Genomic DNA, 26,420 nt, shown 5'->3' with positions numbered 1-26,420 from the left:
GAGGTGAGAGGGGGTGTCAGGGCCAGGGACACAGGGCCTCAAATCTGAGCAGCTTTACAAACAGCAAGTTAAGAGAGATTAGAACTTGTACAGCAGTGTGGTTTGCTAAAGTACCTTCTGATAAAGGAGAAATCTCTTCCACAGTGATAGCCCAGGTTAGATTTAGTGAACTGTAGGAAGTAAAAGGAGGTATTTATAGTGTATTATGTTTGTAAAACATAAATATAGGGTTTTCTTTTTTTTTTCTTTTTCTTTTTTTTATTGAGATAAGGTTTCTGTCACCCACACTGGAGTGCAATGGCATAAGCATGGCTCACTGTAGCCTTAATCTCCTGCGCTCAAGTAATCCTCCTACCTCGGCCTCTGGAGTAGCTGGGACTATAGGCATGCCCAATTAATTTTTTATTTTTTGGAGAGATGGGGTCTCACTATGTTGCCCAGGCTGGTCTTGAACTTCTGGGCTCAAATGATCCTCTCACCTTAGCCTCCCAAAAGTGTTGGGATTACAGGCACGAGCCACTGTGCCTAGCCAGTATAGGATTTTGAATGATGGGGTGCACAGTCTTTGGACAGTAACAGTAACAAAGAAGACAGTTTTGTAAAGTTGGAGAAAACGTGTTTGTAGAAGGCTGTTTGGACTTGTGCCTTCTTAATCTTTAAGCAAAGTATCATCACATCCCACTTCAGAGGTGGTCCTTAGTTGATTCTCCCTTCACCATTCATCAAAAGAGCAATCTGATGCCACGGGCTGGTTTCAAAGAGTAAAATGGAGTATCTCTTTATTTCTTTTAATTAATAAAACCCATGCATGGTCCATCTATATTTGAAGCTAAAGTTATATCAGTATAAGAACATAGTTCCTTGGTTCTCAAAAGATGTTTATTCATTCACTAATCAATTTGTTCACCTATCAAATATTATCATTTACCCACTATGCCATGCGCTAGGCATTTGGGATACCATGATGAACAAAACTGACGCAGACCCTCTCCTCACTGAGTGTTCGGACTTAGGATCAAGCAGAGATTTTTGAAATAATTCTACAAATAAGTATTAATTATAACCTGTGATAAGTGCCATGAAATGTAAGTACAAAGTGTCAAAGGAGTGTGAACCTAGACTCATGCAGGGTACAGGAACGCTTCCCTGAGGAAGAGAAGTTGAGCCAAGGAAAAGGTTGTAATGAGGCGAAGTGGGATGGGAAGAGCACTCCAGGGAGAAGGAGCAGCACATGCAATGGTCCCGAGACAGGGTGACCCTGGGGTTTTCCTGTATAATGTCAGGGGACTACAGCATAACACTTTTGGGGCATAAACTAGTACCTTTTGGGTGTCTGGAAGGTCCCTTGCCGGGAATGACCCATCTTGCTGTACTAGATTGCCAAGTGTTATTTTTGTTGTCTGCTCTCATTTTATCTTCTAGTGTTTGGTTTTTTAGCTATGAAGCATTCACAAAAATGATCAGAGCCAAGATTTCCTTCCAGGAATGTGGTGTTTAATTGGGTAACCCGTGTACCTGGGAGAAGTGCCTGCAGAACATTGAGTAGGAAGCAGGAAGTCCTTGCCCTGATCCTCATTCCCTGGGGTGGACGGTGAGGGGTAGGGAGGTATGTGTTAGCAGGTGGAGCTAGCAGCGGCCAGGAAGGCATGACCCAATGAGAACTAAAAAATTCAGAACCCTCTGAAAGCATTGCAGAATATGATGGGAATTGAAATCAGAAACATTGTGTGCATTTCTAATACTTGTGCTAGGAAAAAGACTATAGCTGTGTTAATGTTTAATGCATGGACTGTAATAGAGAGCTGAACAGCTCTCCACGGCCCGGTTTTTCCATTCATTTCCGGAATAAAGAAGCTGGGTCTATTTTAGGCTTGTATTTGGGAAGTGGACTTTACCAGAATGGGAGTCTGAGGCTGGAGTTGCCTTTTCCCTCCCATGTGAACAGGTACAGTTGAGAGGTGAAGAATGGTGTGCTCTGCCCTCCACTGCCCGCCCCCTTTGTATATGTGTTATGTGAAATTTTAAGGGGGTATATGGAGTTTGGTGACTTAAAATTCTTTACCAGTTTTCTCTCTAGATTTTCACAGAATCACCTGTAGACTTTCTTTAGGGTAGCGCTGTTAGGGACAGAAAAAGGGAATGAAATACACACCGGTTTCTTGTTGTTTTCATTTTTAGCATCCATTTGAGCGGGGATACAACTGAGGCTTTAGTTTGCCCCTGGATTAAAGTTGTCCTCTGTCTCACTAGGCAGGTTTATTTGGACAGTGGCATATGGAGAAGATCAATGGGGGCAGGAAGGATGTTGGTATTTTATCACTAACATTGTTTAAAATTGCAGTGCATGTGGACGATAAAAACCATGACTTTTTTATTATTTGTTTTAAAACTATCTAGACCAGCACTGTCCAATAGAATTTTTTGCAGTGTTGCAAATATTTTACATCTCACTGTCCAGTACATTAGACACTAGCCACTTGTGACTAATGAACACTCTAAATGCAGTTAGTGAGACTGTGGAACTTAACATTTAATTAAAATTTTTTTCATAAGTTTAAATTTAAGCCAGTTATGGTGGCCCATGCCTGTAGTCAGTCCTAGCTACTTGGGAGAATGGGGCAGGAGGATCACTTGAGCCTGGGAGTTCAAGGCTACAGTGAGCTCAGATTGTGCTGCTGTACTCCACCCTGGCTGACAGAGCAAGACACTGTCTTTCAAAAAATAAAAAATAAATAAAGTAGCGGCTGGGTATGGCGGCTCACACCTTAATCCCAGCACACTTTGGGAGGTTGAGGCAGGAGGATTACTTGAGACCAAGAGTTCAAGACCAATCTGGGCAACTTAGCGAGACCTTGTCTCGATGAAAAATAAAAATAAGCCAGGCATGGTGATGTGTGTCTGTACTCCCAGCTACTTAGGAGGCTGAGGCAGGAGGATCACTTGAGCCCAAGAGTTCAAGATTGCAATAAGCTATGATCACACCACTGCACTTTAGCCTGGGTGACAGAGCAAGGCCCTGTCTCTAAAAAAATAATAATAATAAATAAAACATAATAATAATTTTACCCATGTAAAAAATTGAATTGTTTTTTTCTTGTTGCTTTTTAAAAATTTTCTTGTAGATTTTGGATTTTAGACCTTTGTCAGATGCATAGTTTGCAAATATTTTCTCCCATTCTGTAGTTTATCTGTTTACTGTATGAATAATTTCTTTCATTGTACAGAAGCTCTTTAGCTTAATTAGGTTCCACTTGTTAATTTTTGTTTTTGCTGCAATTGCTTTTGGGGACCTAGACAAATTCTCTGCCAAAGCTTATGCCAAGAGGGTATTGCCTAGGTTTTCTTTCAGTATTTTTATAGTTTGAGGTCTTACATTTAAATCTTAATCCATCTTGAGTTAATTTTTGCATATGGTGAAAGATAGGGGTCCAATTTCATTCTTCTACATATAGCAAGTCAGTTATCCCAGCATCCTTTATTGAATAGGGAGTCCTTTCCCCATTGCTTATTTTTGTCACCCTTGTTGAAGATCAGATGGTTGCAGGTGTGCAGCCTTATTTGTGGGTTCTATATTCTGTTACATTAGTCTGTGTGTCTGCTTTTGTACCAGTATCATGCTGTTTTGTTTACTGTAGCCTTATACTATAGTTTAATGTCAGGTAATGTGATACAGCTGGCTTTGCTCTTTTTGCTTAGGATTGCTTTGGCTACTTGGGCTCTTTTTTGGTTTCCTATGAATTTTAGGATAGTTTTTTCTGTTTCTATGAAAAATGACATTGGTATTTTGATAGAAATGGCATTGAATCTATAAATTTTTTTGGGTGGAATTTTAACATGGGCAAAGGACATGAATAGACACTGCTCAAAAGAAGTCATATACATGGCCAACAAATGTGGAAAAATGCTGCTTGTCACTAATCATCACAGAAATTCAAATCAAAACCACAATGAGATACCATCTCACACCAGTCTAAATGGCAATTTTTAAAATTAAAAGTGAACAGACACTGGCAAAGCCGTAGAGAAAAGGAAATGCTTATACCTTGTTTGTGGGAATGTAAATTAGTACAGCCACTATGGAAAGCAGTGTGGAGATTTCTCAAAGAACTTAGAACTATTAATATCACGCAACCCAGCAATCCCATTACTGAGTATGTACATACCCAAGTGAAGATAGATCGTTCTACCAAAAAGACACATGCACTTATATGTTCACCACAGTGCCATTCACCCTAGCAAAGACATGAAATCAATCTAAGTGACCATCAGCAATGGATAGATAAAGAAAATATGGTACATATACCCCATGGAATACTCTGCAGCCGTGAAAAGAACAAAATCATGTCCTGTGCAGCAACGTGGATGCAGCTGGAGGCCATGATCCTAAGTGAATTAATGCAGGAGCGGAAAACCAAATACTGCTTCTCGCTTATAAGTGGGAGCTAAACACTGAGTACACATGGAAGTAAAGATGGGAACACTGTAGTCTCCAGACACTGGAGACTACTACAGCAGGAAAGGAGGGAAGGGGATGTGGGCTGAAAAACTACCTATTGGGTACTATGCTCATGACCTGGGCGATGAGATCATCTGTATCGTAAACCTCAGCATCATACAATATACCCAGGTAACAAACCTACACATGTACCCTCTGAATCAAAAATAAAATTAAAAAAAGAAAAATTTAAATAGCCACATGTGGCTAGTAGCTACCATATTGGACAGTGCAGGGCTACACAATGTCCCACCTTATTGCCTGCATCTGGGGTGCATGCATTACTCCCACTCCCCAGCCTTGGCCCCTGCTGCTTGGAGAATCTCACTCCTGGTCAACATAAAGCCAGTTTTCAGGCTGCCACTTACTTACCTTTTGGAGTCTGTGCCATGAAAAGAGGTGCAGACTGAAGAGGTTGTGCCTATGTAAAAAGAAAAAAAAAATTAGCACCTTACTTACAACTTAGGGCACAGTAAAGCATGTATCTAAGAATATACTTTTATTGTCCACTGATTACCAATGATGTGAGAGCCATACCCCAAACTGTCCTCCATAGTTTATTCTTCACTTTAGTGTACACGTTGGCCAATGCAAGGACTTAATGATCTCCCTCTTTCATGTGTAATTAAGTTTTAACATGATACCTAAGACAAGGAGTTTGATGTTTGCTGATCTGATGCCTTGTTTGTAAGTGATGGAGGTAATGAAATGGTTTCTAACCTCCTAGAGAAAGTCTCTGGCATGCAACATCTCCATTCATATTTGCCACAAGCTCTCTGTATCTCTGCTTCCTTTGGCTATTTGCCGGGGGAATGCCTTTAATCTGCAGGTTTGGGGCAGGCTAGGGGGAGAAGAAGTCATTTTACTCTGCCTTTATGACAAGGTTAACTGGTTTCACCAGGGCTAGAACAAGCCACCATGAATGGATCCACTCACTGAGGGAAGAAGACGAATGCCTGCTAGCTATGGCACTGATTCAGTTGTTGCTGCGGTCAGTAGCTCAAAGGGATGCACTAAAGGCAGAGCCATCTGGGCTGGAGTCAGGAGGAGCCCCACTGACTGCCTGGAAGGAGAGCTGAGGCTCTGAACCTTGGCTCCTAGCACTTGGTAGCATATACCTGTAAGTTATGTTTACCTTTTATGAAATCATCCATGAAAAATCTTTCTGCCAGACAGGATAGAGCTGCGTGTGAATTAATCAACACTCTTATTAAAATACATCAGTTATCTTCTGTTTTGCTGTGTGCTACTTGTACATTTGGACATTTTCTAGAAACAAGACATGGATTTTTTTTTTTTTTTTTTTTTGAGACAGAGTCTTGCTCTGTCTCGCAGGCTGGAGTGCAATGGTGCAATCTCAGCTCACTCACTCCACCTCCTGGGTTCAAGTGATTCTCCTGTCTCAGCCTCCTCAGTAGCTGGGATTACAGGCACACGTCACCACACCTGGCAATTTTTTTTTTTTGTATTTTTAGTAGAGATGGAGTTTCACCATATGGGCCAGGCTGGGTTGAATTCCTGACCTCCAGTGATCCACCCACCTTGGCTTCCCAAAGTGCTGGGATTACAGGTGTAAGCCACCGCACCTGGCCAACAAAATTATCCTTTGCTTTTCTTTTTGACCTTGTATTACTCTTTATTGTGGTGGTTGGTGGTGGATGGGAAGCGAGGGGACATTTGTTTATATGACTCTTATGTAAATGAAGATAAGTTAGTCAGTGAATAACATTGTTTGTTGTTTTCTGCCAGCTTTTCTTGTAATACAAAAATTGTGAACCAGGCACAGTGGCTCATGCCTGTAATCCCAGCACTTTGGGAGGCTGAGGCAGGTGGATCCCCTGAAGTCAGGAATTCAAGGCCAACCTGACCAACATGGCAAAACCTCGTCTCTACTAAAACTACAAAAATTAGCTGGGTGTGGTGGCACATGCCTGTAATCCCAGCTACTCGGGAGGTTGAGACATGAGAATCGCTTGAACCCAGGAGGCAAAAGTTGTAGTGAGCCAAGATCACACCAATGCACTGCAGTCTGGGTGACAGAGCGAGACTCCATCTCAAAAAAAAAATTAATGTCTTATGCATGTATCACACTTATTTATTAGACATTTATTTGTTTTCTCCCTTTGCTCCTTAACCAAGCACCTTGAAAGCGGCGCCCTTATCCCCATTGTGTATCTGGTCTCAGTGAAGTGTTCACACAGAGTGGGCATATGCAGGGACCACAAGCCCATCAGTAAACGAGCAGCATGTTAGAAATTAGGAATTAGATCTGTGCTGACCAACATGCTAGTCACCAGCCACTTGTAGCCATGAAAATGAAATTAATAAAATTTTTCTTAGCTGCACTAGCCACATTTCAGGTGCTCAGTAGCCTCACATGTCTAGTGGCTACTGTATTGCACAGCACGGATGCAGGACGTCTCCATCGCACTGAAGGTTCTACCTGACAGCACCGTGGTCGACCTTTCTGGAATGAGCTTGTTTAGTCTGCAGATGTTGCTAAGTATCTTCTCAGACTCTGTTCTGACCACAGAGATGCTGTGAGGGGCAATAAAGACCAGGCCTGGCACTCACAGAGACACTGTCTGGGTGAGGAACAAGGTGTGAGAAGCGAACCCAGAAATTCTTACATCATAAATGTCAGTATCGCAGTGCTCATGGCTCCCTAGGGATTCAGGAGTAAGCTCCTATTCCCCCTTCTCAGCAGGGAAGAGAGATAATTAAGCATCATATTTTACAAATGGTGAGACAGATTAGTGCAGATAAATTGAGCCTACCCGTGCCTTGCAGTTGGTCCCTTTGCCTCTCTGAGCTACATCTTCTGACACTGGATAGTGGGCTGTTTAGAACCTGCTCTCCAGAGCATTGGCGAGGGCTCTGAGGAAAATGTGTGAAACCTTCTGCTTAGCACTCACTATTAAATACATTGAGGCTATTATTACCGTAACCTTTCATACCATAAAACTGGTTTAGATGGCGAGGGCTCTAAGGAAAACGTGTGAAACCTTCTGCTTAGCACTTACCATTAAATACATTGAGGCTATTATTACGGTAACCTTTCATACCATAAAACTAGTTTAGAAGCTAACAAGCAACCTCAGCTGGAGGCTGCGGGAAGGGAGGCCTTTGCTGGGAAAGGGAACAACTGGGTTAGGGAGCAGCAGCTGGGCCTCCCGAAACGATTACATTTCCCTGAGGGGGACACGCCTCAGTGAGCGCCTCATAAATGGAACACTTTGCAGACTACTACTTTTTTTATATACAGGTCACAAATTGCATTTATTTGTAGACATCTAGAAAACAATAAAAAGTGTGTGTATCACTACATATAGATCTTATTAATACTTTTATTTGTACAAGAGAACTTATGCCATAGCAGTCTTACACAGCATGATTAAAGACTGCAGTACCCCCAAGAGGGGTCTCAGGTATGTGAAGAAAAAGTTGCACCTCAGAGCCACCATGATCAAGTTAAAAACACGTGACATATAGTATATGTGCCAATAGATTTCCTTCAGGTCATGACCAGCATGAAACGTATCAGGGCACAGATACTCAGCACGTGTTCTGCAAATGTGTCCTGCAGTATCTTGCAGTTAAGAGTTAAAATCAGATCCTGCTTTAGTGTTAGCATCAACCCTTTAGGAGAAATAAAAAAATCCTTTTCCCCTTGTACAAATGTCAGCAACGATTCACACACAGAGCTGGAGTGGACTGGGTAGCTGGCCACAGAACCCAATTAGTCCTTGCCTGGAAGAAAACGAGATTGACACTGAAGGTCGCTCATTCATGCACACACCTGTCTCTGGTTGTAAGAATTTCATTTATTGGTTGGTAAATAAAACCAGGAGAAACCAGTGCAGGTCTCTGGGAATGTCGTCCCTTCCATAAGGGAAATGCTTTGCCTATGCCAGTTCCCTCCCTCCCTCGCTCCCTCCCTCCTTCCCTCCCTCTCTTCCTCTCTCCCTCCCTTCCTCTCTTCTTCCCTCCCTCCCTCCCTCCCTCCCTTCCTTCCTTCCTTCCTTCCTTCCTTCCTTCCTTCCTTCCCTCCCTCCCTCCCTCTCTCTTTCTTTTTCTTTCTTTTCTCTCTTTCCCCCTCTTTCTCTCTTTCTCTTTCCTTCTTTCCTTCCTCCCACTTCTCTCCTTCTGCCCTCCCTCCGTTTTTCTCTTTCTTCCTCCCTTTCCCTTTCTTCTGACAGGGTCTTGTTCTGTTGCCCAGGCTGGAGTGCAATGGTGCAAATCATAGCTCACTTCAGCCTCAACCCCCGAGGCTCAAGTGAGCTTCCTGCCTCAGCCTTCCAAGTAGCTGGGACTACAGGCATGTGCCACTACACATGGCTAATTTATTTTTAATTTTGTTTTTGTAGAGATGGGTGTCTCACTATGTTGCCCAAGCTGGCCACAGATTCCTGGGCTCAAGAAATTCACCTGCCTCAGCCTCTCAAAGTGTTGGGATTATAGGCATGAGCCACTGTGCCTGGCCCAAGTTTTATTCAGTCAGGAGGATGGGAGGATTTAAGGCTTTGGTGATAATTATAATAGTCTTGAGAAATTGTTTTCCCTTAAAGATGTTTTGCAGACTCCTATTTGACCATATTTTAATGGATGCTGTTGTCATATCTGCACCCAGGCTGCATTGTCTTCTGTAAAGAGCACATCTCTGTTCCAGAATCTTCCCTGGAATTTTCCAGGAGTGAGGGGAGTGGACCTCATATGTCATCTTCCTGCCTGTGTGCATTCCCCCACCTCTCAGACACTCATGTCTTTGAGCAAGTCAGGCCGCCTGTCTCAGAGTCTCATTGTAGGTGAAAATGGGGACATGCAGGGCCTTGCCAAGACTAGGAAAGATGACATCTGTGGTTTCCACGTCTTTCTTGGTCTCAGGTGGTTTGGTCATCCTGGCCCTTCAGGTCAAGTGCCCTCCTAGACTGTGGGTCCTGCGGTCACGATGGATGCTCAGGTTAGGGAGGAAATTCATGGGTGTGACTGACACACTGCAGCAGAGTCTAGAAAAGGTCACTGTGCTCACAGGTGAACTGTAGTTTTTTGTATGTTTGTTTGTTTTTGAGAGGAAGTTTTGCTCTTGTTGCTTAGGCCGGAGTGCAATGGCGCAATCTCGGCTCACTGCAACCTCGGCCTCCTGGGTTCAAGTGATTCTCCTGCCTCAGCCTCCCGAGTAGCTGGGATTACAGGCATGCACCACCACACCTGGCTAATCTTGTATTTTTAGTAGAGATAGGGTTTCTCCATGTTGGTCAGGCTGGTCTCGAACTCCCGATCTCAGGTGATAATGCTCGACTCAGCCTCCCAAAGTGCTGGGATTATAGGCGTGAGCCAGCGCACCCCCACCCCCGAACTGTAGTTTTTACTGCTTGCGCTTAAAATCTGAGAAACTGAAGAAAAATCTTGTACTCAAGATAGGATAAATCTCTTAAAAATTATTTAAAGTGGCCAGGTGCGGTGGTTTACACCTGTAATCCCAGCACTTTGGGAGGCTGAGGCAGGCGGATCATGAGGTCAGGAGATAGCGACCATACTGCTAACACGGTGAAACCCCATCTCTACTAAAAATACAAAACACTTAGTCAGGCGTGGTGGCGGGTGCCTGTAGTCCCAGCTACTAGGGAGGCTGAGGCAGAAGAATGGTGTGAACCTGGGAGGCGGAGCTTGCAGTGAGTGGAGATCGTGCCACTGCACTCCAGTCTGGATGACAGAGTGAGGCTGTCTAAAAAAAAAAAAAAAAAAAAAAAATTATTTAAAGCAACGTTACAAAAACGTTGAATACAGTAAGAAAACCAATGTGCTTAATACAACTATTTTGATTCCTTATTTTTATTTCTTCATAGTGTTTTGCAAATATTCACATGTCCTTATTGGTGTAATCATCATGAACTTTTTCACTTAAAGCTTTACCATTTTCAGTGAGGGTGACTAAATTGTATATAGAGGGAGAGTATCCCTTATCCAAAATGCTTGGGATCAGAAGTGTTTTGGATTTTTTCAGATTTTGGAATATTTGCATTATACTTATTGGTTGAGCATCCCTAATAGAAATATTCAAAATCCAAAATTCTCCAGTGCAATTCGCTTTGAGTACAGCCTTTCAGGATCGTGTCTGTTCTCAAAAAGTTTTGTATTTTGGAACATTTTGGATTTCAGATTTTTGGAGTGTGGATATTTAACTCATATCATTTTTATGTTTGCATGCTATTTATTAAATCGTTTACCATAACCTTACTCTTGGACATCTAGATTTTTTCACAATTATAAGTAGTATGCAAGTGATCATCTTTATTCTAATAATATTTTTATATGACTGAAGAGAAATTCCAAGAAATGGGTATGAACACCTTTGTATGAGCAAATCAGTAAAACTTTAGCAAATCACCCATTTTTTACTATTCTGATAATAGCAGGATAGACAGCTAGGATCTAGCTGATGTATGTTTTTAACAATAATTACATAGTTCAGTTTGTATTATTAATTTGAAATGATCTTAAATTTTTATCACAGAAAATATTAAACACATGTACGCTGGGCAAAAGAGTCTGTCGAACCCCCATGTGTGCAGCATCAGTGGACACCCAGGATGGCAGCTCTGATTTTGTCAACCCTTTAACATCCTCTATTACTTTGAAGCCAATCTCAGTGTTATTTCATCTATATATATTCAGTGATTTTTTTTTTTAGCCTCTACATTTACATCCGAAGTCCTTACCTTGTCTTTCTAGCTGCAAAACCCATGTGCGTTAAGCATCCCTTATGGACAGTGGGGAACCATTGACTGTTTCCGAGCAGAGGAAGGATAAAGTGGTGAGAACTGTACTTTGTAGAATGAACTTGTTAGCTGTCTGCAGGATGCTTGATGTGGAAACACCTGGAAGTGAGGAGCTGGCCATCAGCGTCCAGCCCTCCAGCTGTGAAACTGCTGCTCACCTCATTCCCATTCCCTCCTCCCGCTCCCTGCCTGCATCTGTCTCCTTATCCTCTTATGAATAGTTGGTGACAGAGCCCTGCCATGGCTGAAAGTCACAGTCAAATAGAATTATCAGTTAAAAGTTCCTTAAACAATAAGAACATTTAATTTTCTTTCATAAGTTCCAAGGCCCAAGCCCAGGAACTCCAGGGCTGGTTACTTTGGCAGCTCCGAGGTGCTGGGGTTCTGTTGTCCTCTCTGTCCTTTACCTCACCTCCTCTTGGTTATGAAATGGCTGCCACAGCAGTGCCCTTACACCCTCCATGTCTGTGTCCAACAAGGCAGGCCAGAGGGTTGGTGTTTCCCTTCATTTTCTTTCCTTTGCCAGGTAGAGGAGTCTTTGCCAACAGTGCCCAGCATACTCTCTAATATCCTCCGGGCAGAGCTGGGTTACTGTCCAGCAGGTCACCAGGGAGTTTGGGTAAGTGGATTGGAGTGTGGATAAGTGGTAGCATTTTCACACTCTGGAGTGGAGTTGCAGCAGGAGAGGAAGGCTATTAGGTCAAGAGAGCCTGCCATAGGGGCTCTTATTTAATAACCTGTTTTACATGTGAAAAAGACTGGGTCTCAAAAAGTTTTCTCCAAAACCACAGGTAGGCCATGGCAGAATGAGGCCTCAAACCCAGGTCTTCCCACCTGATGGTATTCTTTTCCCCATCTGTCACCTTGAGTCTCTGTGCAAGAGGCTTGGGTGGAGCAAATAGAGGCCTGGAAGTGGGTCAGCAGTAGGAACAGAGAAGGCCAGAGAAGTGGGAGATGTGGAGAAGGACCCCGAGGTGACAGCAAGGCTTGAACAGGCTAATGGGGACATGGGGCGGGGCAGCTTTGGGGTTTTCGCGTGATGCTAGCAGGACAGTCATGGGGACCTGCCTGGCAGGACATGGAGGTCTGGCCTTCAAGTTCCTGTCACATCTCCCGTGATGAGGCAAGTCATCTGTTAGAGGTTTTTCCTCAAGGAGGATGGAGTCCAGCATGTGTGGGGATGGCTGTAGAGGTGGAGGAGGAGCCAGGGAAGTGCCTCAGTATGGAAGCCTCATGGGAGAGACTTTCTAGAAGGGCAGCTCCATGCTGTCTTGCCGTTAAGAGGCTGAGGAGGTGAGCATTTGGAAAATGCCATTGGGCTTGTTGGCCACGCAGTCAAGAGTGATCCTGTATGTGTCTGTGTGTGTGTATGTGTGTGTACACATATGTATCTTAAACTTACTTTGAAATAATTCCAGACTTAATGAAGTTGCAAAAATAGACCAGAAGAGTTCTCATACTCCTATTACCTAGTTTTCCCAAATGTTAATGATCTTACGTATCTGTAGTAGTGATCAAAACCAGCGAATTACTATTGGTAATGTAGTATTAACTAATAACAAATTTGCAGGCCTTATTTGAATATTGCCATTGTCCCACTGGGTCCAGAATCCAATCTAGAATCCCACATTCATTTAGGTGTGTCTTAGCCTCCTCCAGTCTTACGATCTTGATGCATCTGAAGACACAGGCCAGTTATTTCGTAGAGTGCCCCTTAGTTTGGGAATTTGATGTCCTTGGTGCGCCATGTCAGGGCACATGGCATTGATGGTCTCATGACTACTGATGCTGACCTTGATCACTCACTCGGTCAAGAAGGTATCAGTCAGGTTTCTCTGCTGGAAAGTTACTATTTGTTTGTTTCTCAGGAGAACATTTCTTAAATGGACTTCTTAAAACACGGGTTCTTTTTAGTGACTCACCATTTGACCATCTTCAGTAGCCTCTGTTGATGTTTTTAAAAGTCAAAGGAACATCCACTTGGTTAGAAAATTCAAAGAAAGCACATTATTAAAAAATAAAATTCTCCTTGTATATCCTCCAGAAAATTTTCCTGTGCAAATAGTGGTGACCTTTTTTTTTAAAATTTTTGATCTTTAAAATTTCAACGGCTTTTGAGATATGAGTGGTTTTCTTTTGTTATGTGGTGAATTCTGAGATTTTAGTGTACCCATCACCTGAGGAGTGTACATGGTATCCAGTATGTACTTGTTTATTCCACACCTTCCATGCTCACAGTGACCCTTTTGACATGGTGCCAGTGGCATGGTGGAGGTGGCAGTCAGGGCCTCCGTGGACTGAGATTCGATTGGAGGGTGTCTGGGGAAGTGAAGACTTGGACAAAGGTTCCTGGAGCTTGAGGGTGTAGCAAAGACTCAGAGGAAGGGGGACCTTGGGAGGGGAAGGAAGGCTTTTCACAGGACAGGGTTGTGTGGAGACTGGCTGTAAAACTACTTTATGTACAAAGGACGACAGATAAAAGGTGGCATCAGAGTAGTGCCTGACTCTATGAGCTGAAAAAGCTACTGCTGTTTTCCCATAGTGTTTTTGGAATATTTTTCCCAATGGTCAGTACATACTAAAGCATATGTTAACTGATTTTTCATTTATTTCAAAATGACAGAGTGCTGGATTTTCTCATTAGGGATAGTGAGCCCCAGAGAGTTGTTGTTTATGGGGGCATTGGCAGGGTTCTCTTCCCACATATTCAGGCCAGAGATTCAATACCCCTGCCGTGCTTTGCACAAGAACATAGCATTGTCTGTGGGTGGGCACTCTGGGCCAGAGAGACACAGGTAGCTGGAGGGCAGTTTTACAGCTAGAGAGAAAACATGTTACCTAACAGACTTTGTTTAATGAATTCCTGATGAAAGAGATGTACTAAGGAGCACCCTGATAAGGGGGGCATATAGCAAATGTCTTTAAAAAATAATACAAATGGTTTTCTTTAAGTAGAGTAGTTCCTAATGATTCATTATGTCCTTTGCCAGACCCTGGCCATATTTTTTGAACTTGTTAGGTCTTTTCAACAATAGAATTTTTGCATTATGCCTTTCTGTCCTCATGTTCAATCTTGTGGGCAGGTAGGAGCAACAGAATGGGGGCGGTGTGGAGCACAGGGACATCCCGGAGCCCTTGGTTCTATTGCACTATGTGAGCTGAATGCACCCAGGGAGTCTGTCTGGCCTTTCAGTGTCAGGGAGAGCAGTAGGATGGGACCACGTGGGACACAGGCCTGACACACAGGTCATCACTTAGAAATGAGCACTGGACTCACCCCAGTGCCTGGGATGCAGTAGGCTTTCAGGAAATATTAACTGACGCATGTACGTTCTGTGTGCTTGCTTTGGCTTCTCCTTTTAAAGAATCACCTAATAATTCTTTAAGTCTTTCAAATTGCTGATTTGTCCTTCTGTCAGATAAAATGCATGAAGTAAGCTGATGATTCTGAATAGGAACAGAACTCATTCCTGGTTGATTTAAAGTATAATTTAGAGTTTTTCATTTTGCTTAGAGCTAATATACAGCGCGATGCCTGAGGTCCATTGTAAAATCTTGCTATGTAACCTAATCATTGTTGACAGGAGAAATTTGTCTACAATCATTTTAATCTGTTGCATAATAAATAGAGACTCTCTTATTCACTTCCATTTTAGACAAAGTGTCTATTTGTACATCCTTCAAAATGGTCCAAAGATGAGAGGCAAAAACAGTGAAAGGGAGGATCCTTTTATTGGTCCCTCAGACCAAGACAGAGGGAAGGACTGATAATCTTTTCTTTTTTTCTTTCTTTTTTTTTTTTCTGTCTGGAAATGTCTGGAGATTTTTTTTTTTTAATACTTTAAGTTCTAGGGTACATGTGCACAACGTGCAGGTTTGTTACATATGCATACATGTGCCATGTTGGTGTACTGCACCCATTAACTCGTCATTTACAGTGGGTATATCTCCTAATGCTATCCCCCGCTCCCCCGCCCCCCCACAGTAGGACCTGGTGTGTGATGTTCCCCTTCCTGTGTCCAAGTGATCTCATTGTTCAGTTCCCACCTATGAGTGAGAACATGCGGTATTTGGTTTTCTCTTCTTGTGATAGTTTGCTAAGAATGATGGTTACCAGCTGCATCCATGTCCCTACAAAGGACACAAACTCATCCTTTTTTATGGCTGCATAGTATTCCATGGTATATATGTGCCACATTTTCTTAATCCAGTCTGTCACTGATGGATATTTGGGTTGATTCCAAGTCTTTGCTATTGTGAATAGTGCCGCAATGAACATATGTGTGCATGTGTCTTTATAGCAGCATAACTTATAATCCTTTGGGTATATCCCCAGTAATGGGATGGCTGGGTCAAATGGTATTTCTAGTTCTAGATCCTTGAGGAATCGCCACACTGTTTTCCACAATGGTTGAACTAGTTTACAGTCCCACCAACAGTGTAAAAGTGTTCCTATTTCTCCACATCCTCTCCAGCACCTGTTGTTTCCCGATTTTTTAATGATTGCCATTCTAACTGGTGTGAGATGGTATCTCATTGTGGTTTTGATTTGCATTTCTCTGATGGCGAGTGATGATGAGCATTTTTTCATGTGTCTGTTGGCTGTATAAATGTCTTCTTTTGAGAAGTGTCTGTTCATATCCTTTGCCCACTTTTTGATGGGGTTGTTTATTTTTTTCTTGTAAATTTGATTGAGTTCTTTATAGGTTCTGGATATTAGCCCTTTGTCAGATGAGTAGATTGCAAAAATTTTCTCCCATTCTGTAGGTTGCCTGTTCACTCTGATGGTAGTTTCTTTTGCTGTGCAGAAGCTCTTTAGTTTAATTAGATCCCATTTGTCAATTTTGGCTTTTATTGCCGTTGCTTTTGGTGTTTTAGACATGAAGTCCTTGCCCATGCCTATGTCCTGAATGGTATTACCTAGGTTTTCTTCTAGGGTTTTTATGGTTTTAGGTCTAACATTTAAGTCTCCAATCCATCTTGAATTAATTTTCATATAAGGAATAAGGAAAGGATCCAGTTTCAGCTTTCTACTTATGGCTAGCCAATTTTCCCAGCACCATTTATTAAATAGGGAATCCTTTCCCCATTTCTTGTTTTTCTCAGGTTTGTCAAAGATCAGATGGCTGTAGATGTGTGGTATTATTTCTGAGGGCTCTGTTCTGTTCCATTGCTCTATATCTCTGTTTTGGTACCAGTACCATGCTGTTTTGGTTACTGTAGCCCTGTAGTATAGTTTGAAGTCAGGTAGCGTGATACCTCCAGCTTTGTTCTTTTTGCTTTGGATTGTCTTAATAATGCGGGGTCTTTTTTGGTTCTATATGAACTTTAAAGCAGTTTTTTCCAATTCTGTGAAGAAAGTCATTGGTAGCTTGATGGGGATGGCATTGAATCTATAAATTACCTTGGGCAGTAGGGCCATTTTCACGATATTGATTCTTTCTGTCCATGAGCATGGTATGTTCTTCCATTTGTTTGTGTCCTCTTTTATGTCACTGAGCAGTAGTTTGTAGTTCTCCTTGAAGAGGTCCTTTACATCCCTTGTAAGTTGGATTCCTAGGTATTTTATTCTCTTTGAAGCTATTGTGAATGGGAGTTCATTCATGATTTGACTGTCTGTTTGTCTGTTACTGGTGTATAAGAATGCTTGTGATTTTTGCACATTGATTTTGTGTCCTGAGACTTTGCTGAAGTTGCTTATCAGCTTAAGGGGATTTTGGGCTGAGACAATGGGGTTTTCTAAATATACAGTCATGTCATCTGCAAACAGGGACAATTTGACTTCTTCTTTTCCTAACTGAATACCCTTTATTTCTTTCTCTTGCCTGGTTGCCCTAGCCAGAACTTCCAACACTATGTTGAATAGGAGTGATGAGAGAGGGCATCCCTGTCTTGTGCCAGTTTTTAAAGGGAATGCTTCCAGTTATTGCTCATTTAGTATGACATTGGCTGTGGGTTTTTCATAAATTGCTCTTATTATTTTGAGATACGTTCCATCAGTACCGAATTTATTGAGAGTTTTTAGCATGAAGGGCTGTTGAATTTTGTCAAAGGCCTTTTCTGCATCTGTTGAGATAATCATGTGGTTTTTGTCTTTGGTTCTCTTTATATGCTGGATTACGTTTATTGATTTGTGTCTGTTGAACCAGCCTTGCATCCCAGGGATGAAGCCACTTGATCATGGTGGACAAGCTTTTTGATGTGCTGCTGGATTTGGTTTGCCAGTATTTTGTTGAAGATTTTTGCATCGATGTTCATCAGGGATATTAGTCTAAAATTCTCTTTTTTTGTTGTGTCTCTGCCAGGCTTTGGTATCAGGATGATGTTGGCCTCATAAAATGAGTTAGGGAGGATTCCCTCTTTTTCTATTGATTGGAATAGTTTCAGAAGGAATGGTACCAACTCCTCCTTTTACCTCTGGTAGAATTCGGCTGTGAATCCGTCTGGTCCCGACTTTTTTTGTTTGGTAGGCTATTAATTATTGCTTCAATTTCAGAGCCTGCTATTGGTCTATTCAGGGATTCAACTTCTTCCTGGTTTAGTCTTGGGAGAGTGTAAGTGTCCAGGAAATTATCCATTTCTTCTAGGTTTCCTAGTTGATTTGCATAGAGGTGTTTATAGTATTCTCTGATGGTAGTTTGTATTTCTTTGGGGTTGGTGGTGATATCTCCTTTATCATTTTTTATTGCATCTATTTGATTCTTCTCTCTTTTCTTCTGTGTTAGTCTTGCTAGCGGTCTATCAATTTTGTTGATCTTTTCAAGAAACCAGCTCCTGGATTCATTGATTTTTTTGGAGGGTTTTTTGTGTCTCTGTCTCCTTCAGTTCTGCTCTGATCTTAGTTATTTCTTGCCTTCTGCTAGCTTTTGAATGTGTTTGCTCTTGCTTCTCTAGTTCTTTTAATTGTGATGTTAGAGTGTCAATTTTAGATCTTTCCTGCTTTCTCTTGTGGACATTTAGTGCTATAAATTTCCCTCTACACACTGCTTTAAATGTGTCCCAGACATTCTGGTATGTTGTATCTTTGTTCTCATTGGTTTCAAAGAACATCTTTATTTCTGCCTTCATTTCATTATGTACCCAGTAGTCATTCAGGAGCAGGTTGTTCAGTTTCCATGTAGTTGAGTGGTTTTGATTGAGTTTCTTAGTCCTGAGTTCTAGTTTGATTGCGCTGTGGTCTGAGAGACAGTTTGTTATAATTTCTGTTCTTTTACATTTGCTGAAGAGTGGTTTAATTCCAACTATGTGGTCAATTTTGGAATAAGTGCGATGTGGTGCTGAGAAGAATGTATATTCTGCTGACTTGGGGTGGAGAGTTCTGCAGATGTCTTATTAGGTCTGCTTGGTGCAGAGTTGAGTTCAATTCCTGGATATCCTTGTTGACTTTCTGTCCCGCTGCTCTGTCTAATGTTGACAGTGGGGTGTTAGAGTCTCCCATTATTATTGTATGGGAGTCTAAGTCTCTTTGTAAGTCTCTAAGGACTTGCTTTATGAATCTGGGTGCTCCTGTATTGGGTGCATATATATTTAGGGTAGTTAGCTCTTCCTGATGAATTGATCCCTTTACCATTATGTAATGGCCTTCTTTGTCTCTTTTGATCTTTGATGGTTTAAACTCTGTTTTATCAGACACTAGGATTGCTACCCCTGCTTTTTTTTGTTTTCCATTTGCTTGGTAGATCTTCCTCCATCCCTTTATTTTGAGCCTACGTGTGTCTCTGCATGTAAGATGGGTCTCCTGAATACAGCAAACTGATGCGTCTTGACTCTTTATCCAATTTGCCAGGCTGTGTCTTTTAACTGGACCATTTAGTCCATTTACATTTAAGGTTAATATTGTTATGTGTGAACTTGATCCTGTCATTATGTTATTAGCTGGTTATTTTGCTTGCTAGTTGATGCAGTTTCTTCCTAGCATCAATGGACTTTACATTTTGACATGTTTTTGCAATGGTTGCTACCTGTTGTTCCTTTCCATGTTTAGTGCTTCCTTCAGGATCTCTTGTAGGGCAGGCCTGGTGGTGACAAAATCTCTAAGCATTTGCTTGTCTGTAAAAGATTTTATTTCTCCTTCACTTATGAAACTTAGTTTGGCTGGATATGATATTCTGGGTTTAAAATTCTTTTCTATAAGAATGTTGAATATTGGCCCCCACTTTCTTCTGGCTTGGAGAGTTTCTGCTGAGAGATCCGCTGTTAGTCTGATGGGCTTCCCTTTGTGTGTAACCTGACCTTTCTCTCTGGCTGCCCTTAACATTTTTTCCTTCATTTCAACTTTGGTGAATCTGACAATTATGTGTCTTGGAGTTGCTCTTCTCGAGGAGTATCTTTGTGGTGTTCTCTGTATTTCCTGAATTTGAATGTTGGCCTGCCTTACTAGGTTGGGGAAGTTCTCCTGGATGATATCCTACAGAGTGTTTCCCAACTTGGTTCCATTTTCCCCATCACTTTCAGGCACACCAATCAGACGTAGATTTGGTCTTTTCACATAATCCCATATTTCTTGGAGGCTTTGTTCATTTCTTTTTACTCTTTTTTTCTCTACACTTCTCGTCTCACTTCATTTCATTCATTTGATCTTCAATCGCTGATACTCTTTCGTCCAGTTGATTGAGTTGGTTACTCAAGCTTGTGCATTTGTCACGTAGTTCTCATGTTATGGTTTTCATCTCTATCAGTTCTTTTAAGGTCTTCTCTGCATCAATTATTCTTGTTATCCATTCATCCATTCTTTTTTCAAGGTTTTTAGTTTCTTTGTGCTGGTTCCATAGTTCCTCCTTTAACTCTGAGAAGTTTGATTGACTGAAGCCTTCTTCTCTCAACTCGTCAAAGTCATTCTCCATCCAGCTTTGTTCCATTGCTGGCGATGAGCTGCGTTCCTTTGAAGTGGGAGATGCACTCTGATTTTTTGAATTTCCAGCTTTTCTGCCCTACTTTTTCCTTATCTTTGTGGTTTTATCTGCCTTTGGTCTTTGATGATGGTGATGTACTGATGGGGTTTTGGTGTGGGTGTCCTTTCTGTTTGTTAGTTTTCCTTCTAACAGTCAGGACCCTCAGCTGTAGGTCTGTTGGAGTTTGCTTGAGGTCCACTCCAGACCCTGCTTGCCTGAGTATCAGCAGCAGAGGCTGCAGAAGTTGGAATGTTGCTGAACAGCGAGTGTTGCTGTCTGATTCTTGCTCTGGAAGCTTCGTCTCAGGGGTGTACCCTGCCGTGTGAGGTGTGAGGTGTCAGTCTGCACCTAGTGGGGGATGTCTCCCAGTTAGGCTACTCAGGGGTCAGGGACCCACTTGAGCAGGCAGTCTGTCCGTTCTCAGATCTCAATCTCTGTGCTGGAAGATCCATTGCTCTCTTCAAAGCTGTCAGACAGGGGCATTTACCTCTGCCGAGGTTTCTGCTGCTTTTTGTTTAGCTATGCCCTGTCCCCAGAGGAGGAGTCTACGGAGGCAGGCCAGCCTCCTTGAGCTGTGGTGGGCTCCACCCAATTCGAGCTTCCCAGAGGCTTTGTTTACCTGCTTAAGCCTCAGCAATGGTGAACGCCCCTCCCCCAGCCTTGCTGCTGCCTTGCAGTTAGATCTCAGACTGCTGTGCTAGCAATGAGGAAGGCTCCGTGGGCATGGGACCCTCTGGGCCAGGTGTGGGATATAGTCTCCTGGTAGGCCGTTTGCTAAGACCCTGGGTAAAGTGCAGTATTAGGGTGGGAGTTACCCGATTTTCCAGGTGTTTTGTGTCTGTTTCCTTTGGCTAGGAAAAGGAATTCCCTTCCCCCTTGCACTTCCCAGACGAGGCAATGCCTCGCCCTGCTTCAGCTCTTGCTGGTCGGGCTGCACCCGCGGACCAGCGCCAACTGTCCGACACGTCCCAGTGAGATGAACCGGGTACCTCAGTTGAAAATGCAGAAATCGCCCGTCTTCTGTGTCACACTGGGAGCTGGAGGCTGGAGCTGTTCCTATTCGGCCATCTTGGGCACGCCCTGATAATCTTTTCAAACCAGGAAAGATTTTGGTTTCCATTCCAGCATCCCTGAGTAACCACAACTGTGTATCGTACTCCCACTCTCTTCCCTCCATCTCTGTAATAAGCTCTTCTTCCTTGATTTTAATTTTCTTGACAATTGAACCCTTCCCTTAGGTGCTATTGGCTATATCCTTGTTTTTAAATTTCCACTTTTCTCATTTCCCGGACTAGGCAGTTGTTGAGTCCAGAAGGTACTGGGAAAGTTGGCTAATTTAGCAAGGGCTATAGAATAAAGATCTAGGTTAGATGCAGGCGAGAAAAGCCAGGCTGGAGTACATACTAGAGACCACAGAGATACTGATCTACTGCAGGTCAGATTTAACTCCTCAGTAATATCAGGTGTTGTGGCTGCCAACATGGTCACCAGGAGCAGGTTGGTCTTTGATATCTTAGTGTCAGTGCCTGAGGCAGGGATACTGAAGAGAACATGCCTGCCACATAGGATGGAAATCTGGTCACAAAGGTATCACTAGTTCTGTTGGAGTAGAAATCACGTCTGGAATAAGGCAAAAAAAAAAAAAAACTGACTACAAAAATTTTAAAAGAATTGGCAAACTAATGTTTTTCTTAGCAGATGTGCCTTTGCCATAGTCCTAAGGTTTTCCTCCCTGTCGGTCATGCTTTCTGTTTTATGAGACCAGTTTCTCCCTGGGGCCTCTGACTGGGCCACTGCCTGGACCTGCCCTGTGGGCTGCTGCCATCCAGCAGGAATCTGTAGCTGTGGTGGGCTCCACCCAATTCGAGCTTCCCGGAGGCTTTGTTTACCTGCTTAAGCCTCAGCAATGGTGAACGCCCCTCCCCCAGCCTTGCTGCTGCCTTGCAGTTAGATCTCAGACTGCTGTGCTAGCAATGAGGAAGGCTCCGTGGGCATGGGACCCTCTGGGCCAGGTGTGGGATATAGTCTCCTGGTAGGCCATCCTGCTGGGTGGGTCATCTTTCTGGAACCTCCCACGCCTATCATCATCTTTCTTGGGTTTCTTTTTTATTTGTGCTGAAGTCTATTTTCAATAATTCTTTTTCCCTAGAAGAATGTTTAGAATGTAAATCTTCTGCCTTTTAAAAAGTAAATCTGAAAATGTCTCTATAGTCCTTACACTTGACTGTTAGTTTGTATGGAAGTAGAATTCTAGCTTCAAAATTCTTTTCTTTAGAATTCTGAAGGCCATGGTTCTGCCTCTGGTGTTTCTGTGAGGGCCATTTACTGACCGTAATCTCACCCTTGGATGGGAGCTTTTCTTTTTTCCTTCTGGGTCCTGTGGAGACCTGTCTTGATCTTGGTGTCCTCAAACTTCATGAAGATGTGTTCCGTTTTCATCCTTTCTGGTATTCTAGGTTTCTTAAGTCTAAATTCCGTTGCCTTTTCTTTAGCTCAAGGAAGCTCTCTTCTTCTATTATTGCCATTTTCAATATTTTCTCACTATTTATTTTTCTTCTCTCACTTTCTGGAAAGCCTGGAGACCAGTTGATAATCCTCCCAGGTTGTCATTTTTCTTAAACTTTCTCAGTATTTTCCATTCTTTTTCTGTTTGTTTTTTTAACCCCATGGGGCAATTATTAAACTTGAAATTATTAATCTCCCAAACTTTCTACTAAGTTTTTAATTTTGGTAATCATATTTTTAATATCCATGAACTCATTTTTTTAATCCTAATTTCTGCTTTTTCATAGCAGCTATTTTTTTTGTTTGTTTGTTTCTGTTTTCTTATTTTGTTTTTAGGGGTATTATGTTTTCTTGATGCTCTCTGAAGATACATACTGATTGAACTTTTAAAATACTTATTTCTGTTTGCTGAAGTAGCTTTTTTGCTCAGAGTCAGTTCTATTTATTCTACTCGGTTTTTTCTTTTGAGCTATAGATGTGCCCCCAAATATCTGGATGTCTTTGGCTGTCTGTTTATATTAAGAACACTGGCCAGGGTAGATTAACACAAGTAGTTGGTAGCTTTACAGGCAGGTCATTTGGTCTCCAGTGAGCCTCTCTCCTGAGCACGAGGGTAGCTGGGCACTCAGTGTATGTGTTTACATGGGCAGGAACCTTAGAAAAATGGCACAGGAACTCCAATGGACTCCAGTGAGTCCAGTGGACTCAGGTTCAAAAGGGTGTCTGCAAGGGGTGGGGAAAAGATGCCTAACCAAGGGCAAATATGAGAGGGTAACCTCATCCTGTAAAATAAGCAGAGACAGAAATTCTAAGAACAGAAATTTTGTTGTTGTCACTGTTGTTTTTAAAAGTTATCTCTAGAGCAGCGGTTCTCACCCGTTTTGTACCTTTGGGGGCATTTGACAACTCCAGAGACATTTTTGGTTGTCACAAATAGGGGAGGGGGACATGCTACCTACCAGCTTCTAGCAGGTAGAGTCCAGGGTTGCTACTCAATATCCTAAAGTGTACAGGACAGACCTCACCCCAAAGAATTATCCAGCTCTGAATGTCAGTAGTGCTGAGGTTGAGAAACACCACTGCAGAGGAAGATGATCAAGGAGAGGGTGGGGCAGGGGAGGAAGATCAGGAAGCATGTCCCGAAGCATGCTGGTTCCTATTTTGCCTCCACACTCTGCCAAGGGGAGACTTGGGTCACTAAATAAGCTTCCATCTCCGAGCAGTTGTTAAGGCAGTTTATCTGACCTTTGCTGTCCAGTAGCGTGGCCACTAGCCATAAAAGCTATACTGAAATAAAATTACAAATTTAATTGATTTGCAATAGCCACATTTCTCATGCTTGACAGCCATTTGTGACTTCTGTACTGGATTACTACAAAGATAGGACATTTCCATCACAGATAATTCGGCTGGACAGAGCTGGTCTAAACAGTATTGGTGCTGTTTTAAGGAACTTGAAGACTAGGAGTGCTGTTATGTTTAAAAACAAAAAATTTTGCTTTTCAGGATATCAGAGGATAAGGAGAGTTTGAAACAAATTAACGATTGGTAATTTTGAAATTTAACAGATTGATCTGAGTTCATCACTCTCCTCACACATGTACATGCATTCATAATGTGCCCTCTGACACAGAAACCACTTGTACCCACAGCAACTCCCGCCCCTGCCTGTACCCTTTCTCACAGTTAATTCATAGTTAATATGAGAAGAGGGTTGGAACTCAAGCCAGCAGACAGTGAGAGCAGCTTTAGGTGTTGTTCAAAAAGGTCCCCAGGAAGCTACCCCCAGGTTCAGGTACCATGGTAGCTGGTAGTGGTGGGCGAGTGCCTTCACTCCTGTGCCTTACCAAAAGGATGGTGAAGAATCTGAGCCCTTTCGTAACATGATGGTGAGCTTAGAGGCTGAGGCCTCAGTGGGAAGGATGAGCTGAACGGAAGTGATTCTACTGTGTTGGTGGTCAGGCTGTGTTAGGAGATCTGCTTTTTGTGAGAATGACTGAATGGAATGTGGTCAGAAACATTGTTGGAATCTTGAATATGTTCTAAAAATGGAAGACTTTGCTCTTGTAGCCCAGTGTATTCTAAGCTCATTTGCTGTTTTTTGAGCCTGTGTGCTACTGAATGCAAAGCCATTTGAACCCTTCTTATGCAGTCCATTTTGTCTTTGGCTGTGTTATTGGAGCCATGACTGATCAAACCTTTAGCTAGAACTCCTGGAAAAGGGGATTGGCTTAGTGCGTGTGGCTTTCCTCAGTTCTCTTTTCCCTCAGATTTGGATAAAGAGGATAAATGATAAGTCAACAGCTATCAACAGTTGTGTGGTTTGTTGCTAAAGATTCAGCAGTTGTTGGTTCAGAGTGGGGAATCCTGGGGTCATTACTGACCAGATAGTTTGGAACCCTTTCTCTATGTCAGGGGCTACACCAAGGCATTTGTGTTTGTAGAGATAAGAATTGCAGGCCACACCCTGTGTTCATGGTACCACATTTGCCTCCCTCACTGAGGTTTGTCTGGGAGATTGCTCTTCGTTGGCACCTGGAAAAGACCTTTTTATGAAGGGCATCATTGAAATTAGAAGGGCCGGGCGCGGTGGCTCAAGCCTGTAATCCTGGCACTTTGGGAGGCCGAGACGGGCAGATCACGAGGTTGGGAGATCGAGACCATCCTGGCTAACACGGTGAAACCCCGTCTCTACTAAAAAATACAAAAAAAAACTAGCCGGGCGCGGTGGTGGGCGCCTGTAGTCCCAGCTACTCAGGAAGCTGAGGCAGGAGAATGGCATAAACCCGGGAGGCGGAGCTTGCAGTGAGCTGAGATCCGGCCACTGCACTCCAGCCTGGGCGACAGAGCGAGACTCCGTCTCAAAAAAAAAAGAAGAAGAAAAAGAAAAAAAAAAAAAAAGAAATTAGAAGGCATAAATAAATAAAATAGCATCTCTTTGCTGTTGCTTTAGACTTTCTTCTTGTGGTAATGTCTTTTGGAAGAGTCATCTTTTGATCTCCAGTAAACAGGTAACCTGTCAGGTGGGTGTGGTTGCTTCTGAGTGTGAGCAGTTCAGCGTTTCAAGTTGAATTTGGAAGAGAAAAAGGTGTATTGGGCCTTCTTTATGGGTGGAGAACCCACTGCCTCTAAAAAACAAGAGTCGTTGCTTTGACAGTGGTGTAGAAAGTTGCCTCTGAGGAGCTGGATTAATAGCTAATCTCTTGAAAAAATAGCACAGAAAATGACCTTTTACTTGTGTTCTCTGAGGCAGATCAAGTGGAGTTTATTTCTAGACAGAAAAACATTTTGTGTGAATTATATCTAAGGAAGCAGTGTAACTCAGTGTTCAGTAATTAGCCCTGTACTGGTATTTAAGACGCTGAAAGGGAGTGCTGCCGTTGTAATTGAGTTCTTTTTAACCCCGTTAGCGCTGCATTTCCATATTTTAATTGAATGTTTCAGAATTCAGCAGGTGAAGGCTTTCTGAGTGTTGGCGTTATCCATCAGGTGTACTCCCCCGGAGACCCCCGTGTGCTGAGGGGTCTGAATAGCAGTGTGAGCCTTGGCCTGAGCAGTGGTGTTGGGAGGATGCCACTGATTTTGGGTGGCCCCAAATGTCTCTTGCTGTTCCCCTGTAACTTGCCACTTTTCACCTGGATGTTCATCACCTGTAGGCTGTTAATGTCTTCATGAGCGAGATGCAGAGTTCAGACTGTTTGGACGAACGGAGGCAAGATGGTGCACTTCCGGGTTCTTCTTCACCACCAA

The 26,420-nt window shown here is 42.7% G+C and overlaps 1 protein-coding gene across 3 annotated transcripts in view; it reads left to right on the top strand.

Moving 5' to 3' along the window:
- Positions 1-26,420, top strand: part of DTD1 (D-aminoacyl-tRNA deacylase 1) — a 191,226-nt gene that overhangs the window by 101,734 nt on the left and 63,072 nt on the right. Inside the window, exon 6 of one of the 3 annotated variants that reach the window (XM_023217779.2) lies at positions 26,327-26,341. The exons of the other annotated variants lie outside the window; for them this stretch is intronic. The gene's annotated coding sequence lies outside the window, so the exon portion shown is untranslated. Of the gene's footprint in view, positions 1-26,326; positions 26,342-26,420 lie in introns of those variants that run through there. 3 annotated transcript variants of the gene reach the window in all.

This window comes from Piliocolobus tephrosceles, chromosome 20 (genome assembly GCF_002776525.5).
Source record: "Piliocolobus tephrosceles isolate RC106 chromosome 20, ASM277652v3, whole genome shotgun sequence".
Classification (NCBI taxonomy): Eukaryota; Metazoa; Chordata; class Mammalia; order Primates; family Cercopithecidae; genus Piliocolobus; species Piliocolobus tephrosceles.
Note: the sequence above shows the minus strand (reverse complement) of the source record. Positions and strands in the feature narration are given on the sequence as shown.